Raw genomic sequence first — 17,927 nt, 5'->3', positions numbered from 1 at the left:
GGGAACTAAGTCTTTCTCTGTGCTTTCCACAGGGGATTCAGACATCCTTTCGTCCTGGGAGATGCAAGACGAGCCTGCATTGAAGTCACTGCAGGGAAATCCGGCCTTATTTCGAGTCAGTGCATCGCGGTGTCCATTCCACTTGAGGCCGCAAACTCAGGGTACCTCTCACCTACCTAGAGCTGAGAGAAGCCTCCTCTTGAGGTGCTTGTGGTAAGGTGGTATTCCTCTGGAGACGAATCCAGGGACTAACCTCTCTTTTCGAGTTGATTTTTGGTCCACAGAGTTCTTTCGTGTTGCTACAGTGACCTCAGGATCCCTCTATCCTTGAAACAGTGTTCTTGGGGTTTCTCTGGAGTGCCATCAAGGAAATCAAGGCTCCTTTCATGTGTGATGTGCAAGACGGAATTGCTGTGCACGCAGTACAGGGGAATCGGGCCTCAACTCGCATCGAGGGGGAAGTCTCATGGTTTTTCTCGAGTTGCGGCGGGAACCTGGGGTATATTCTCGAGTTACGACGGGGATGGCCCTTCCACCCACGTGTTTGTTCAGCCACGTCAGGACTCCTGCCTAGTTTCGAGGGACAACTCGGGATTCTCCTCGAGGCTTGGCAGGGCAATTGGAACGCCTCTCCAGCTGAGACGGGATACCAAGTGTCCCTTTCCACGTGCCACAAGAATCCTGGGACTCCTATCAAGTTTCACGAGGAGTCAGGCATCGTCTCCTTTGGAGGCACTGATCTCCGCGTACCTCTGGAGTTTTCAAAGGATGTGAGGCCTCCGGTCGCGATGCGGTGGGGAACTAGGTCTTTCTCTGTGGTCTCCACAGGGGATTCAGACATCCTTTCTTCTTGGGAGATGCAAGACGAGCCTGCATTCAAGTCACTGCAGGGATATCCGGCCTTATTTTGAGTCAGGGCATCGCGGTGTCCATTCCACTTGAGGCCGCAAACTCAGGGTCCCTCTCACATACCTAGAGCTGAGAGAAGCCTCCTCTTGAGGTGCTTGTGGTAAGGTGGTATTCCTCATGAGTCGAAGCCAGGGACTAACCTCTCATCTCATGTTGATTCTTGGTCCACGGAGCTCTTTCGTGTTGCTACAGTGACCTCAGCATCCCTCTAGCCTTGAAACAGTGTTCTTGGGGTTTCTCTGGAGTGCCATCAAGGAAATCACGGCTGCTTTCATGTGTGATGTGCAACACGGAATTGCTCTGCACGCAGTGCAGGGGAATCGGGCCTCATCTCGCGGTGAGGGGGAAGTCTCATCGTTTTTCTCGAGTTGCGGCGGGAACCTGGGGTATATTCTCGAGTTACGACGGGGATGGCCATTCCACCCACGTGTTTCTTCAGCGACGTCAGGACTCCTGCCTAGTTGCGAGGGACAACTCGGGATTCTCCTCGAGGCTTGGCAAGGCAATTGGGACGCCTCTCCAACTGAGGCAGAAGACCAAGTGTCCCTTTCCAAATGCCACAGGAATCCTGGGACTCCTATCAAGTTTCACGAGGAGTCAGGCATCGTCTCCTTTGGAGGCACTGATCTCCGCGTACCTCTGGAGTTTTCAAAGGATGTGAGGCTATCGGTCGCGATGAGGTGGGGAACTAAGTCTTTCTCTGTGCTTTCCACAGGGGATTCAGACATCCTTTCGTCCTGGCAGATGCAAGACGAGCCTGCATTGAAGTCACTGCAGGGATATCCGGCCTTATTTCGAGTCAGGGCATCGCGGTGTCCATTCCACTTGAGGCCGCAAACTCAGGGTCCCTCTCACATACCTAGAGCTGAGAGAAGCCTCCTCTTGAGGTGCTTGTGGTAAGGTGGTATTCCTCTGGAGACGAATCCAGGGACTAACCTCTCTTTTCGAGTTGATTTTTGGTCCACAGAGTTCTTTCGTGTTGCTACAGTGACCTCAGGATCCCTCTATCCTTGAAACAGTGTTCTTGGGGTTTCTCTGGAGTGCCATCAAGGAAATCAAGGCTCCTTTCATGTGTGATGTGCAAGACGGAATTGCTGTGCACGCAGTACAGGGGAATCGGGCCTCATCTCGCATCGAGGGGGAAGTCTCATGGTTTTTCTCGAGTTGCGACGGGAATCTGGGGTATATTCTCGTGTTACGACGGGGATGGCCCTTCCACCCACGTGTTTGTTCAGCCACGTCAGGACTCCTGCCTAGTTGCGAGGGACAACTCGGGATTCTCCTCGAGGCTTGGCAGGGCAATTGGAACGCCTCTCCAGCTAAGGCGGGAGACCAAGGGTCCCTTTCCACGTGCCACAAGAATCCTGGGACTCCTATCAAGTTTCACGAGGAGTCAGGCATCGTCTCCTTTGGAGGCACTGATCTCCGCGTACCTCTGGAGTTTTCAAAGGATGTGAGGCCTCCGGTCGCGATGAGGTGGGGAACTAGGTGTTCCTCTGTGGTCTCCACAGGGGATTCAGACATCCTTTCTTCTTGGGAGATGCAAGACGAGCCTGCATTCAAGTCACTGCAGGGATATCCGGCCTTATTTCGCGTCAGAGCATCGCGGTGTCCATTCCACTTGAGGCCGCAAACTCAGGATCCCTCTCACATACCTAGAGCTGAGAGAAGCCTCCTCTTGAGGTGCTTGTGGTAAGGTGGTATTCCTCAGGAGTCGAAGCCAGGGACTAACCTCTCATCTCGTGTTCATTCTTGGTCCACGGAGCTCTTTCGTGTTGCTACAGTGACCTCAGGATCCCTCTATCCTTGAAACAGTGTTCTTGGGGTTTCTCTGGAGTGCCATCAAGGAAATTAAGGCTCCTTTCATGTGTGATGTGCAACACGGAATTGCTCTGCACGCAGTGCAGGGGAATCGGGCCTCATCTCGCATCGAGGGGGAAGTCTCATGGTTTTTCTCGAGTTGCGGCGGGAACCTGGGGTATATTCTCGAGTTACGATGGGGATGGCCCTTCCACACACGTGTGTGTTCAGCCATGTCAGGACTCCTGCCTAGTTGCGAGCGAAAACTCGGGATTCTCCTCGAGGCTTTGCAGGGCAATTGGGACGCCTCTCCAGCTGAGACGGGAGACCAAGGGTCCCTTTCCACGTGCCACAGGAATCCTGGGTCTCCTATCAAGTTTCACGAGGAGTCAGGCATCGTCTCCTTTGGAGGCACTGATCTCCGCATACCTCTGGAGTTTTCAAAGGATGTGAGGCCTCCGGTCGCGATGAGGTGGGGAACTAGGTCTTTCTCTGTGGTCTCCACAGGGGATTCAGACATCCTTTCATCTTGGGAGATGCAAGACGAGCCTGCATTCAAGTCACTGCAGGGATATCCGGCCTTATTTCGAGTCAGGGCATCGCGGTGTCCATTCCACTTGAGGCCGCAAACTCAGGGTCCCTCTCACATACCTAGAGCTGAGAGAAGCCTCCTCTTGAGGTGCTTGTGGTAAGGTGGTATTCCTCTGGATTCGAAGCCAGGGACTAACCTCTCATCTAGAGTTGATTTTTGGCCCACGGAGCTCTTTCGTGTTGCTACAGTGACCTCAGGATCCCTCTAGCCTTGAAACAGTGTTCTTGGGGTTTCTCTGGAGTGCCATCAAGGAAATCACGGCTGCTTTCATGTGTGATGTGCAACACGGAATTGCTCTGCACGCAGTGCAGGGGAATCGGGCCTCATCTCGCGGCGAGGGGGAAGTCTCATGGTGTTTCTCGAGTTGCGGCGGGAACCTGGGGTATATTCTCGAGTTACGACGGGGATGGCCCTTCCACCCACGTGTTTCTTCAGCGACGTCAGGACTCTTGCCTAGTTGCGAGACACAACTCGGGATTCTCCTCGAGGCTTGGCAAGGCAATTGGGACGCCTCTCCAGCTGAGGCGGGAGACCAAGGGTCCCTTTCCACGTGCCACAGGAATCCTGGGACTCCTATCAAGTTTCACGAGGAGTCAGGCATCGTCTCCTTTGGAGGAACTGATCTCCGCGTACCTCTGGAGTTTTCAAAGGATGTGAGGCCTCCGGTCGGGATGAGGTGGGGAAGTAGGTCTTTCTCTGTGGTCTCCAAAGGGGATTCAGACATCCTTTCATCTTGGGAGATGCAAGACGAGCCTGCATTCAAGTCACTGCAGGGATATCCAGCCTTATTTCGCGTCAGGGCACCGCGGTGTCCATTCCACTTGAGGCCGCAAACTCAGGGTCCCTCTCACATACCTAGAGCTGAGAGAAGCCTCCTCTTGAGGTGCTTGTGGTAAGGTGGTATTCCTCTGGAGTCGAAGCCAGGGACTAACCTCTCATCTCGAGTTGATTTTTGGCCCACGGAGCTCTTTCGTGTTGCTACAGTGACCTCAGGATCCCTCTAGCCTTGAAACAGTGTTCTTGGGGTTTCTCTGGAGTGCCATCAAGGAAATCAAGGCTCCTTTCATGTGTGATGTGCAACACGGAATTGCTCTGCACGCAGTGCAGGGGAATCGGGCCTCATCTCGCGGCGAGGGGGAATTCTCATGGTTTTTCTCGAGTTGCGGCGGGAACCTGGGATATATTCTCGAGTTACGACGGGGATGGCCCTTCCACACACGTGTTTCTTCAGCGACGTCAGGACTCCTGCCTAGTTGCGAGGGACAACTCTGGATTCTCCTCGAGGCTTGGCAGGGCAATTGGGACGCCTCTCCAGCTGAGGCGGGAGACCAACTGTCCCTTTCCAAGTGCCACAGGAATCCTGGGACTCCTATCAAGTTTCACGAGGAGTCAGGCATCGTCTCCTTTGGAGGCACTCATCTCCGCGTACCTCTGGAGTTTTCAAAGGATGTGAGGCTATCGGTCGCGATGAGGTGGGGAACTAAGTCTTTCTCTGTGCTTTCCACAGGGGATTCAGACATCCTTTCGTCCTGGGAGATGCAAGATGAGCCTGCATTGAAGTCACTGCAGGGATATCCGGCCTTATTTCGAGTGAGGGCATCGCGGTGTCCATTCCACTTGAGGCCGCAAACTCAGGGTCCCTCTCACATACCTAGAGCTGAGAGAAGCCTCCTCTTGAGGTGCTTGTGGTAAGGTGGTATTCCTCTGGAGTCGAAGCCAGGGACTAACCTTTCATCTCGAGTTGATTTTTGGCCCACGGAGCTCTTTCGTGTTGCTACAGTGTCGTCAGGATCCCTCTAGCCTTGAAACAGTGTTCTTGGGGTTTCTCTGGAGTGCCATCAAGGAAATCAAGGCTCCTTTCATGTGTGATGTGCAACACGGAATTGCTCTGCACGCAGTGCAGGGGAATCGGGCCTCATCTCGCGGCGAGGGGGAAGTCTCATGGTTTTTCTCGAGTTGCGGCGGGAACCTGGGGTATATTCTCGAGTTACGACGGGGATGGCCCTTCCACCCACGTGTTTCTTCAGCGACGTCAGGACTCCTGCCTAGTTGCGAGGGACAACTCGGGATTCTCATCGAGACTTTGCAGGGCAATTGGGACGCCTCTCCAGCTGAGGCGGGAGACCAAGGGTCCCTTTCCACGTGCCACAGGAATCCTGGGTCTCCTATCAAGTTTCACGAGGAGTCAGGCATCGTCTACTTTGGAGGCACTGATCTCCGCATACCTCTGGGGTTTTCAAAGGATTTGAGGCCTCCTGTCGCGATGAGGTGGGGAACGAGGTCTTTCTCTGTGGTCTCCACAGGGGATTCAGACACCCTTTCGTCTTGGGAGATGCAAGACGAGCCTGCATTCCAGTCACTGCAGGGATATCCGGCCTTATTTCGAGTCAGGGCATCGCGGTGTCCATTCCACTTGAGGCCGCAAACTCAGGGTCCCTCTCACATACCTAGAGCTGAGAGAAGCCTCCTCTTGAGGTGCTTGTGGTAAGGTGGTATTCCTCTGGAGACGAAGCCAGGGACTAACCTCTCATCTCGAGTTGATTTTTGGTCCACGGAGCTCTTTCGTGTTGCTACAGTGACCTCAGGATCCCTCTAGCCTTGAAACAGTGTTCTTGAGGTTTCTCTGGAGTTCCATAAAGGAAATCAAGGCTCCTTTCATGTGTGATGTGCTACACAGAATTGCTCTGCACGCAGTGCAGGGGAATCGGGCCTCATCTCGCGGCGAGGGGGAAGTCTCATGGTTTTTCTCGAGTTGCGGCGGGAACCTGGGATATATTCTCGAGTTACGACGGGGATGGCCCTTCCACACACGTGTTTGTTCAGCCACTTGAGGACTCTTGCCTAGTTGCGAGACACAACTCGGGATTCTCCTCGAGGCTTGGCAAGGCAATTGGGACGCCTCTGCAGCTGAGGCGGGAGACCAAGGGTCCCTTTCCACGTGCCACAGGAATCCTGGGACTCCTATCAAGTTTATCGAGGAGTCAGGCATCGTCTCCTTTGGAGGCACTGATCTCCGCGTACCTCTGGAGTTTTCAAAGGATGTGAGGCCTCCGGTCGCGATGAGGTGGGGAACTAGGTCTTTCTCTGTGGTCTCCACAGGGGATTCAAACATCCTTTCATCTTGGGAGATGCAAGACGAGCCTGCATTCATGTCACTGCAGGGATATCCAGCCTTATTTCGCGTCAGGGCATCGCGGTGTCCATTCCACTTGAGGCCGCAAACTCAGGGTCCCTCTCACATACCTAGAGCTGAGAGAAGCCTCCTCTTGAGGTGCTTGTGGTAAGGTGGTATTCCTCTGGAGTCGAAGCCAGGGACTAACCTCTCATCTAGAGTTGATTTTTGGCCCACGGAGCTCTTTCGTGTTGCTACAGTGACCTCAGGATCCCTCTAGCCTTGAAACAGTGTTCTTGGGGTTTCTCTGGAGTACCATCAAGGAAATCAAGGCTCCTTTCATGTGTGATGTGCAAGACGGAATTGCTCTGCACGCAGTGCAGGGCAATCGGGCCTCATCTCGCGGCGAGGGGGAAGTCTCATGGTTTTTCTCGAGTTGCGGCGGGAACCTGGGGTATATTCTCGAGTTACGACGAGGATGGCCCTTCCACACACGTGTTTCTTCAGCGACGTCAAGACTCCTGCCTAGTTGCGAGGGACAACTCTGGATTCTCCTCGAGGCTTGGCAGGGCAATTGGGACGCCTCTCCAGCTGAGGCGGGAGACCAACTGTCCCTTTCCAAGTGCCACAGGAATCCTGGGACTCCTATCAAGTTTCACGAGGAGTCAGGCATCGTCTCCTTTGGAGGCACTCATCTCCGCGTACCTCTGGAGTTTTCAAAGGATGTGAGGCTATTGGTCGCGATGAGGTGGGGAACTAAGTCTTTCTCTGTGCTTTCCACAGGGGATTCAGACATCCTTTCGTCCTGGGAGATGCAAGACGAGCCTGCATTGAAGTCACTGCAGGGATATCCGGCCTTATTTCGAGTCAGGGCATCGCGGTGTCCATTCCACTTGAGGCCGCAAACTCAGGGTCCCTCTCACATACCTAGAGCTGAGAGAAGCCTCCTCTTGAGGTGCTTGTGGTAAGGTGGTATTCCTCTGGAGACGAATCCAGGGACTAACCTCTCTTTTCGAGTTGATTTTTGGTCCACAGAGTTCTTTCGTGTTGCTACAGTGACCTCAGGATCCCTCTATCCTTGAAACAGTGTTCTTGGGGTTTCTCTGGAGTGCCATCAAGGAAATCAAGGCTCCTTTCATGTGTGATGTGCAACACGGAATTGCTCTGCACGCAGTACAGGGGAATCGGGCCTCATCTCGCATCGAGGGGCAAGTCTCATGGTTTTTCTCGAGTTGCGGCGGGAACCTGGGGTATATTCTCGAGTTACGACGGGGATGGCCCTTCCACCCACGTGTTTGTTCAGCCACGTCAGGAATCCTGCCTAGTTGCAAGGGACAACTCTGGATTCTCCTCGAGGCTTGGCAGGGCAATTGGACCGCCTCTCCAGCTGAGTCGGGAGACCAAGGGTCCCTTTCCACGTGCCACAAGAATCCTGGGACTCCTATCAAGTTTCACGAGGAGTCAGGCATCGTCTCCTTTGGAGGCACTGATCTCCGCGTACCTCTGGAGTTTTCAAAGGATGTGAGGCCTCCGGTCGCGATGAGCTGGGGAACTAGGTGTTTCTCTGTGGTCTCCACAGGGGATTCAGAAATCCTTTCTTCTTGGGAGATGCAAGACGAGCCTGCATTCAAGTCACTGCAGGGATATCCGGCCTTATTTCGAGTCAGGGCATCGCGGTGTCCATTCCACTTGAGGCCGCAAACTCAGGATCCCTCTCACATACCTAGAGCTGAGAGAAGCCTCCTCTTGAGGTGCTTGTGGTAAGGTGGTATTCCTCAGGAGTCGAAGCCAGGGACTAACCTCTCTTCTCGTGTTGATTCTTGGTCCACGGAGCTCTTTCGTGTTGCTACAGTGACCTCAGGATCCCTCTAGCCTTGAAACAGTGTTCTTGGGGTTTCTCTGGAGTGCCATCAAGGAAATCAAGGCTCCTTTCATGTGTGATGTGCTACACGGAATTGCTCTGCACGCAGTGCAGGGGAATCGGGCCTCATCTCGCGGCGAGGGAGAAGTCTCATGGTTTTTCTCGAGTTGCGGTGGGAACCTGGGGTATATTCTCGAGTTACGACGGGGATGGCCCTTCCACACACGTGTGTGTTCAGCCATATCAGGACTCCTGCCTAGTTGCGAGGGACAACTCTGGATTCTCCTCGAGGCTTGGCAGGGCAATTGGGACGCCTCTCCAGCTGAGACGGGAGACCAAGGGTCCCTTTCCACGTGCCACAGGAATCCTGGGTCTCCTATCAAGTTTCATGAGGAGTCAGGCATCGTCTCCTTTGGAGGCACTGATCTCCGCATACCTCTGGAGTTTTCAAAGGATTTGAGGCCTCCTGTCGCGATGAGGTGGGGAACTAGGTCTTTCTCTGTGGTCTCCACAGGGGATTCAGACACCCTTTCGTCTTGGGAGATGCAAGACGAGCCTGCATTCCAGTCACTGCAGGGATATCCGGCCTTATTTCGAGTCAGGGCATCGCGGTGTCCATTCCACTTGAGGCCGCAAACTCAGGGTCCCTCTCACATACCTAGAGCTGAGAGAAGCCTCCTCTTGAGGTGCTTGTGGTTAGGTGGTATACCTCTGGAATCGAAGCCAGGGACTAACCTCTCATCTCGAGTTGATTTTTGGTCCACGGAGCTCTTTCGTGTTGCTACAGTGACCTCAGGATCCCTCTAGCCTTGAAACAGTGTTCTTGGGGTTTCTCTTGAGTGCCATGAAGGAAATCAAGGCTCCTTTCATGTGTGATGTGCAACACAGAATTGCTCTGCACGCAGTGCAGGGGAATCGGGCCTCATCTCGCGGCGAGGGGGAAGTCTCATGGTTTTTCTCGAGTTGCGACGGGAACCTGGGGTATATTCTCGAGTTACGACGGGGATGGCCCTTCCACACACGTGTTTGTTCAGCCAGGTCAGGACTCTTGCCTAGTTGCGAGGGACAACTCGGGATTCTCCTCGAGGCTTGGCAAGGCAATTGGAACGCCTCTCCAGCTGAGGCGGGAGACCAAGTGTCCCTTTCCACGTGCCACAGGAATCCTGGGACTCCTATCAAGTTTCACGAGGAGTCAGGCATCGTCTCCTTTGGAGGCACTGATCTCCGCGTACCTCTGGAGTTTTCAAAGGATGTGAGGCCTCCGGTCGCGATGAGGTGGGGAACTAGGTCTTTCTCTGTGGTCTCCACAGGGGATTCAGACACCCTTTCGTCTTGGGAGATGCAAGACGAGCCTGCATTCCAGTCACTGCAGGGATATCCGGCCTTATTTCGAGTCAGGGCATCGCGGTGTCCATTCCACTTGAGGCCGCAAACTCAGGGTCCCTCTCACATACCTAGAGCTGAGAGAAGCCTCCTCTTGAGGTGCTTGTGGTAAGGTGGTATTCCTCTGGAGTCGAAGCCAGGGAATAACCTCTCATCTCGAGTTGATTTTTGGCCCACGGAGCTCTTTCGTGTTGCTACAGTGACCTCAGGATCCCTCTAGCCTTGAAACAGTGTTCTTGGGGTTTCTCTGGAGTGCCATCAAGGAAATCAAGGCTCCTTTCATGTGTGATGTGCAACACGGAATTGCTCTGCACGCAGTGCAGGGGAATCGGGCCTCATCTCGCGGCGAGGGGGAAGTCTCATGGTTTTTCTCGAGTTGCGGCGGGAACCTGGGGTATATTCTCGAGTTACGACGGGGATGGCCCTTCCACCCACGTGTTTCTTCAGCGACGTCAGGACTCCTGCCTAGTTGCGAGGGACAACTCGGTATTCTCCTCGAGGCTTGGCAGGGCAATTGGGACGCCTCACCAGCTGAGGCGGGAGACCAAGTGTCCCTTTCCAAGTGCCACAGGAATCCTGGGACTCCTATCAAGTTTCACGAGGAGTCAGGCATCGTCTCCTTTGGAGGCACTGATCTTCGCGTACCTCTGGAGTTTTCAAAGGATGTGAGGCTATCGGTCGCGATGAGGTGGGGAACTAAGTCTTTCTCTGTGCTTTCCACAGGGGATTCAGACATCCTTTCGTCCTGGGAGATGCAAGACGAGCCTGCATTGAAGTCACTGCAGGGATATCCGGCCTTATTTCGAGTCAGGGCATCGCGGTGTCCATTCCACTTGAGGCCGCAAACTCAGGGTCCCTCTCACATACCTAGAGCTGAGAGAAGCCTCCTCTTGAGGTGCTTGTGGTAAGATGGTATTCCTCTGGAGACGAATCCAGGGACTAACCTCTCTTTTCGAGTTGATTTTTGGTTCGCAGAGTTCTTTCGTGTTGCTACAGTGACCTCAGGATCCCTCTAGCCTTGAAACAGTGTTCTTGGGGTTTCTCTGGAGTGCCATCAAGGAAATCAAGGCTCCTTTCATGTGTGATGTGCAAGACGGAATTGCTCTGCACGCAGTACAGGGGAATCGGGCCCCATCTCGCATCGAGGGGGAAGTCTCATGGTTTTTCTCGAGTTGCGGCGGCAACCTGGGGTATATTCTCGAGTTACGATGGGGATGGCCCTTCCACCCACGTGTTTGTTCAGCCACGTCAGGACACCTGCCTAGTTGCGAGGGACAACTCGGGATTCTCCTCGAGGCTTGGCAGGGCAATTGGAACGCCTCTCCAGCTGAGGCGGGAGACCAAGAGTTCCTTTCCACGTGCCACCAAAATCCTGGGACTCCTATCAAGTTTCACGAGGAGTCAGGCATCGTCTCCTTTGGAGGCACTGATCTCCACGTACCTCTGGAGTTTTCAAAAGATGTGAGTCCTCCGGTCGCGATGAGGTGGGGAACTAGGTCTTTCTCTGTGGTCTCCACAAGGGATTCAGACATCCTTTCTTCTTGGGAGATGCAAGACGAGCCTGCATTCCAGTCACTGCAGGGATATCCGGCCTTATTTCGAGTCAGGGCATCGCGGTGTCCATTCCACTTGAGGCCGCAAACTCAGGATCCCTCTCACATACCTAGAGCTGAGAGAAGCCTCCTCTTGAGGTGCTTGTGGTAAGGTGGTATTCCTCAGGAGTCGAAGCCAGGGACTAACCTCTCATCTCATGTTGATTCTTGGTCCACGGAGCTCTTTCGTGTTGCTACAGTGACCTCAGGATCCCTCTAGCCTTGAAACAGTGTTCTTGGGGTTTCTCTGGAGTGCCATCAAGGAAATCAAGGCTCCTTTCATGTGTGATGTGCAACACGGAATTGCACTGCACGCAGTGCAGGGGAATCGGGCCTCATCTCGCGGCGAGGGGGAAGTCTCATGGTTTTTCTCGAGTTGCGGCGGGAACCTGGGGTATATTCTCGAGTTACGACGGGGATGGCCCTTCCACACCCGTGTGTGTTCAGCCATGTCAGGACTCCTGCCTAGTTGCGAGGGACAACTCGGGATTCTCCTCGAGGCTTGGCAGGGCAATTGGAACGCCTCTCCAGCTGAGACGGGAGACCAAGGGTCCCTTTCCACGTGCCACAGGAATCCTGGGTCTCCTATCAAGTTTCGCGAGGAGTCAGGCATCGTCTGCTTTGGAGGCACTGATCTCCGCATACCTCTGGAGTTTTCAAAGGATTTGAGGCCTCCTGTCGCGATGAGGTGGGGAACTAGGTCTTTCTCTGTGGTCTCCACAGGGGACTCAGACACCCTTTCGTCTTGGGAGATGCAAGACGAGCCTGCATTCCAGTCACTGCAGGGATATCGGGCCTTATTTCGAGTCAGGGCATCGCGGTGTCCATTCCACTTGAGGCCGCAAACTCAGGATCCCTCTCACATACCTAGAGCTGAGAGAAGCCTCCTCTTGAGGTGCTTGTGGTAAGGTGGTATTCCTCAGGAGTCGAAGCCAGGGACTAACCTCTCATCTCGTGTTGATTCTTGGTCCACGGAGCACTTTCCTGTTGCTACAGTGACCTCAGGATCCCTCTAGCCTTGAAACAGTGTTCTTGGGGTTTCTCTGGAGTGCCATCAAGGAAATCAAAGTTCCTTTCATGTGTGATGTGCAACACGGAATTGCTCTGCACGCAGTGCAGGGGAATCGGGCCTCATCTCGCATCGAGGGGGAAGTCTCATGGTTTTTCTCGAGTTGCGGTGGGAACCTGGGGTATATTCTCGAGTTATGACGGGGATGGCCCTTCCACCCACGTGTTTCTTCAGCGACGTCAGGACTCCTGCCTAGTTGCGAGGGACAACTCGGGATTCTCCTCGAGGCTTGGCAGGGCAATTGGGACGCCACTCCAGCTGAGACGGGAGACCAAGGGTCCCTTTCCAATTGCCACAGGAATCCTGGGTCTCCTATCAAGTTTCACGAGGAGTCAGGCATCGTCTCCTTTGGAGGCACTGATCTCCACATACCTCTGTAGTTTTCAAAGGATGTGAGGCCTCCTGTCGCGATGAGGTGGGGAACTAGGTCTTTCTCTGTGGTCTCCAAAGGGGATTCAGACACCCTTTCGTCTTGGGAGATGCAAGACGAGCCTGCATTCCAGTCACTGCAGGGATATCCGGCCTTATTTCGAGTCAGGGCATCGCGATGCCCATTCCACTTTAGGCCGCAAACTCAGGGTCCCTCTCACATACCTAGAGCTGAGAGAAGCCTCCTCTTGAGGTGCTTGTGGTAAGGTGGTATTCCTCTGGAGTCGAAGCCAGGGACTAACCTCTCATCTCGAGTTGATTTTTGGTCCACGGAGCTCTTTCGTGTTGCTACAGTGACCTCAGGATCCCTCTAGCCTTGAAACAGTGTTCTTGGGGTTTCTCTGGAGTGCCATCAAGGAAATCAAGGCTCCTTTCATGTGTGATGTGCAACACAGAATTGCTCTGCACGCAGTGCAGGGGAATCGGGCCTCATCTCGCGGCGAGGGGGAAGTCTCATGGTTTTTCTCGAGTTGCGGCGGGAACCTGGGGTATATTCTCGAGTTACGACGGGGATGGCCCTTCCACCCACGTGTTTCTTCAGCGACGTCAGGACTCCTGCCTAGTTGCGAGGGACAACTCTGGATTCTCCTCGAGGCTTGGCAGGGCAACTGGGACGCCTCTCCAGCTGAGGCGGGAGACCAAGTGTCCCTTTCCAAGTGCCACAGGAATCCTGGGACTCCTATCAAGTTTCACGAGGAGTCAGGCATCGTCTCCTTTGGAGGCACTGATCTCCGCATACCTCTGGAGTTTTCAAAGGATGTGAGGCTATCGGTCGCGATGAGGTGGGGAACTAAGTCTTTCTCTGTGCTGTCCACAGGGGATTCAGACATCCTTTCGTCCTGGGAGATGCAAGACGAGCCTGCATTGAAGTCACTGCAGGGATATCCGGCCTTATTTCGAGTCAGGGCATCGCGGTGTCCATTCCACTTGAGGCCGCAAACTCAGGGTCCCTCTCACATACCTAGAGCTGAGAGAAGCCTCCTCTTGAGGTGCTTGTGGTAAGGTGGTATTCCTCTGGAGACGAATCCAGGGACTAACCTCTCTTTTCGAGTTGATTTTTGGTCCACAGAGTTCTTTCGTGTTGCTACAGTGACCTCAGGATCCCTCTATCCTTGAAACAGTGTTCTTGGGGTTTCTCTGGAGTGCCATCAAGGAAATCAAGGCTCCTTTCATGTGTGATGTGCAAGACGGAATTGCTCCGCACGCAGTACACGGGAATCGGGCCTCATCTCGCATCGAGGGGGAAGTCTCATGGTTTTTCTCGAGTTGCGGCGGGAACCTGGGGTATATTCTCGAGTTACGACGGGGATGTCCCTTCCACCCACGTGTTTGTTCAGCCACGTCAGGACTCCTGCCTAGTTGCGAGGGACAACTCGGGATTCTCCTCGAGGCTTGGCAGGGCAATTGGAACGCCTCTCCAGCTGAGGCGGGAGACCAAGTGTCCCTTTCCACGTGCCACAGGAATCCTGGGTCTCCTATCAAGTTTCACGAGGAGTCAGGCATCGTCTTCTTTGGAGGCACTGATCTCCGCATACCTCTGGAGTTTTCAAAGGATTTGAGGCCTCCTGTCGCGATGAGGTGGGGAACGAGGTCTTTCTCTGTGGTCTCCACAGGGGATTCAGACACCCTTTCGTCTTGGGAGATGCAAGACGAGCCTGCATTCCAGTCACTGCAGGGATATCCGGCCTTATTTCGAGTCAGGGCATCGCGGTGTCCATTCCACTTGAGGCCGCAAACTCAGGGTCCCTCTCACATACCTAGAGCTGAGAGAACCCTCCTCTTGAGGTGCTTGTGGTAAGGTGGTATTCCTCAGGAGTCGAAGCCAGGGACTAACCTCTCTTCTCGTGTTGATTCTTGGTCCACGGAGCTCTTTCGTGTTGCTACAGTGACCTCAGGATCCCTCTAGCCTTGAAACAGTGTTCTTGGGGTTTCTCTGGAGTGCCATCAAGGAAATCAAGGCTCCTTTCATGTGTGATGTGCAACACAGAATTGCTCTGCACGCAGTGCAGGGGAATCGGGCCTCATCTCGCGGCGAGGGAGAAGTCTCATGGTTTTTCTCGAGTTGCGGTGGGAACCTGGGGTATATTCTCGAGTTACGACGGGGATGGCCCTTCCACACACGTGTGTGTTCAGCCATGTCAGGACTCCTGCCTAGTTGCGAGGGACAACTCTGGATTCTCCTCGAGGCTTGGCAGGGCAATTGGGACGCCTCTCCAGCTGAGACGGGAGACCAAGGGTCCCTTTCCACGTGCCACAGGAATCCTGGGTCTCCTATCAAGTTTCATGAGGAGTCAGGCATCGTCTCCTTTGGAGGCACTGATCTCCGCATACCTCTGGAGTTTTCAAAGGATTTGAGGCCTCCTGTCGCGATGAGGTGGGGAACTAGGTCTTTCTCTGTGGTCTCCACAGGGGATTCAGACACCCTTTCGTCTTGGGAGATGCAAGACGAGCCTGCATTCCAGTCACTGCAGGGATATCCGGCCTTATTTCGAGTCAGGGCATCGCGGTGTCCATTCCACTTGAGGCCGCAAACTCAGGGTCCCTCTCACATACCTAGAGCTGAGAGAAGCCTCCTCTTGAGGTGCTTGTGGTTAGGTGGTATACCTCTGGAGTCGAAGCCAGGGACTAACCTCTCATCTCGAGTTGATTTTTGGTCCACGGAGCTCTTTCGTGTTGCTACAGTGACCTCAGGATCCCTCTAGCCTTGAAACAGTGTTCTTGGGGTTTCTCTGGAGTGCCATGAAGGAAATCAAGGCTCCTTTCATGTGTGATGTGCAACACAGAATTGCTCTGCACGCAGTGCAGGGGAATCGGGCCTCATCTCGCGGCGAGGGGGAAGTCTCATGGTTTTTCTCGAGTTGCGACGGGAACCTGGGGTATATTCTCGAGTTACGACGGGGATGGCCCTTCCACACACGTGTTTGTTCAGCCAGGTCAGGACTCTTGCCTAGTTGCGAGGGACAACTCGGGATTCTCCTCGAGGCTTGGCAAGGCAATTGGAACGCCTCTCCAGCTGAGGCGGGAGACCAAGTGTCCCTTTCCACGTGCCACAGGAACCCTGGGACTCCTATCAAGTTTCACGAGGAGTCAGGCATCGTCTCCTTTGGAGGCACTGATCTCCGCGTACCTCTGGAGTTTTCAAAGGATGTGAGGCCTCCGGTCGCGATGAGGTGGGGAACTAGGTCTTTCTCTGTGGTCTCCACAGGGGATTCAGACACCCTTTCGTCTTGGGAGATGCAAGACGAGCCTGCATTCCAGTCACTGCAGGGATATCCGGCCTTATTTCGAGTCAGGGCATCACGGTGTCCATTCCACTTGAGGCCGCAAACTCAGGGTCCCTCTCACATACCTAGAGCTGAGAGAAGCCTCCTCTTGAGGTGCTTGTGGTAAGGTGGTATTCCTCTGGAGTCGAAGCCAGGGAATAACCTCTCATCTCGAGTTGATTTTTGGCCCACGGAGCTCTTTCGTGTTGCTACAGTGACCTCAGGATCCCTCTAGCCTTGAAACAGTGTTCTTGGGGTTTCTCTGGAGTGCCATCAAGGAAATCAAGGCTCCTTTCATGTGTGATGTGCAACACGGAATTGCTCTGCACGCAGTGCAGGGGAATCGGGCCTCATCTCGCGGCGAGGGGGAAGTCTCATGGTTTTTCTCGAGTTGCGGTGGGAACCTGGGGTATATTCTCGAGTTACGACGGGGATGGCCCTTCCACCCACGTGTTTCTTCAGCCACGTCAGGACTCCTGCCTAGTTGCGAGGGACAACTCTGGATTCTCCTCGAGGCTTGGCAGGGCAATTGGGACGCCTCTCCAGCTGAGGCGGGAGACCAAGTGTCCCTTTCCAAGTGCCACAGGAATCCTGGGACTCCTATCAAGTTTCACGAGGAGTCAGGCATCGTCTCCTTTGGAGGCACTGATCTCCGCGTACCTCTGGAGTTTTCAAAGGATGTGAGGCTATCGGTCGCGATGAGGTGGGGAACTAAGTCTTTCTCTGTGCTTTCCACAGGGGATTCAGACACCCTTTCGTCCTGGGAGATGCAAGACGAGCCTGCATTGAAGTCACTGCAGGGATATCCGGCCTTTTTTCGAGTCAGGGCATCGCGGTGTCCATTCCACTTGAGGCCGCAAACTCAGGGTCCCTCTCACATACCTAGAGCTGAGAGAAGCCTCCTCTTGAGGTGCTTGTGGTAAGATGGTATTCCTCTGGAGACGAATCCAGGGACTAACCTCTCTTTTCGAGTTGATTTTTGGTTCACAGAGTTCTTTCGTGTTGCTACAGTGACCTCAGGATCCCTCTATCCTTGAAACAGTGTTCTTGGGGTTTCTCTGGAGTGCCATCAGGGAAATCAAGGCTCCTTTCATGTGTGATGTGCAAGACGGAATTGCTCTGCACGCAGTACAGGGGAATCGGGCCCCATCTCGCATCGAGGGGGAAGTCTCATGGTTTTTCTCGAGTTGCGGCGGGAACCTGGGGTATATTCTCGAGTTACGACGGGGATGGCCCTTCCACCCACGTGTTTGTTCAGCCACGTCAGGACACCTGCCTAGTTGCGAGGGACAACTCGGGATTCTCCTCGAGGCTTGGCAGGGCAATTGGAACGCCTCTCCAGCTGAGGCGGGAGACCAAGAGTCCCTTTCCACGTGCCACCAAAATCCTGGGACTCCTATCAAGTTTCACGAGGAGTCAGGCATCGTCTCCTTTGGAGGCACTGATCTCCACGTACCTCTGGAGTTTTCAAAAGATGTGAGTCCTCCGGTCGCGATGAGGTGGGGAACTAGGTCTTTCTCTGTGGTCTCCACAAGGGATTCAGACATCCTTTCTTCTTGGGAGATGCAAGACGAGCCTGCATTCCAGTCACTGCAGGGATATCCGGCCTTATTTCGAGTCAGGGCTTCGCGGTGTCCATTCCACTTGAGGCCGCAAACTCAGGATCCCTCTCACATACCTAGAGCTGAGAGAAGCCTCCTCTTGAGGTGCTTGTGGTAAGGTGGTATTACTCAGGAGTCGAAGACAGGGACTAACCTCTCATCTCATGTTGATTCTTGGTCCACGGAGCTCTTTCGTGTTGCTACAGTGACCTCAGGACCCCTCTAGCCTTGAAACAGTGTTCTTGGGGTTTCTCTGGAGTGCCATCAAGGAAATCAAGGCTCCTTTCATGTGTGATGTGCAACACGGAATTGCACT

The sequence above is a fragment of the Cervus elaphus genome, chromosome 19, assembly GCF_910594005.1.
Source record: "Cervus elaphus chromosome 19, mCerEla1.1, whole genome shotgun sequence".
Lineage (NCBI taxonomy): Eukaryota > Metazoa > Chordata > Mammalia > Artiodactyla > Cervidae > Cervus > Cervus elaphus.
This window is presented reverse-complemented; position numbering follows the sequence as displayed.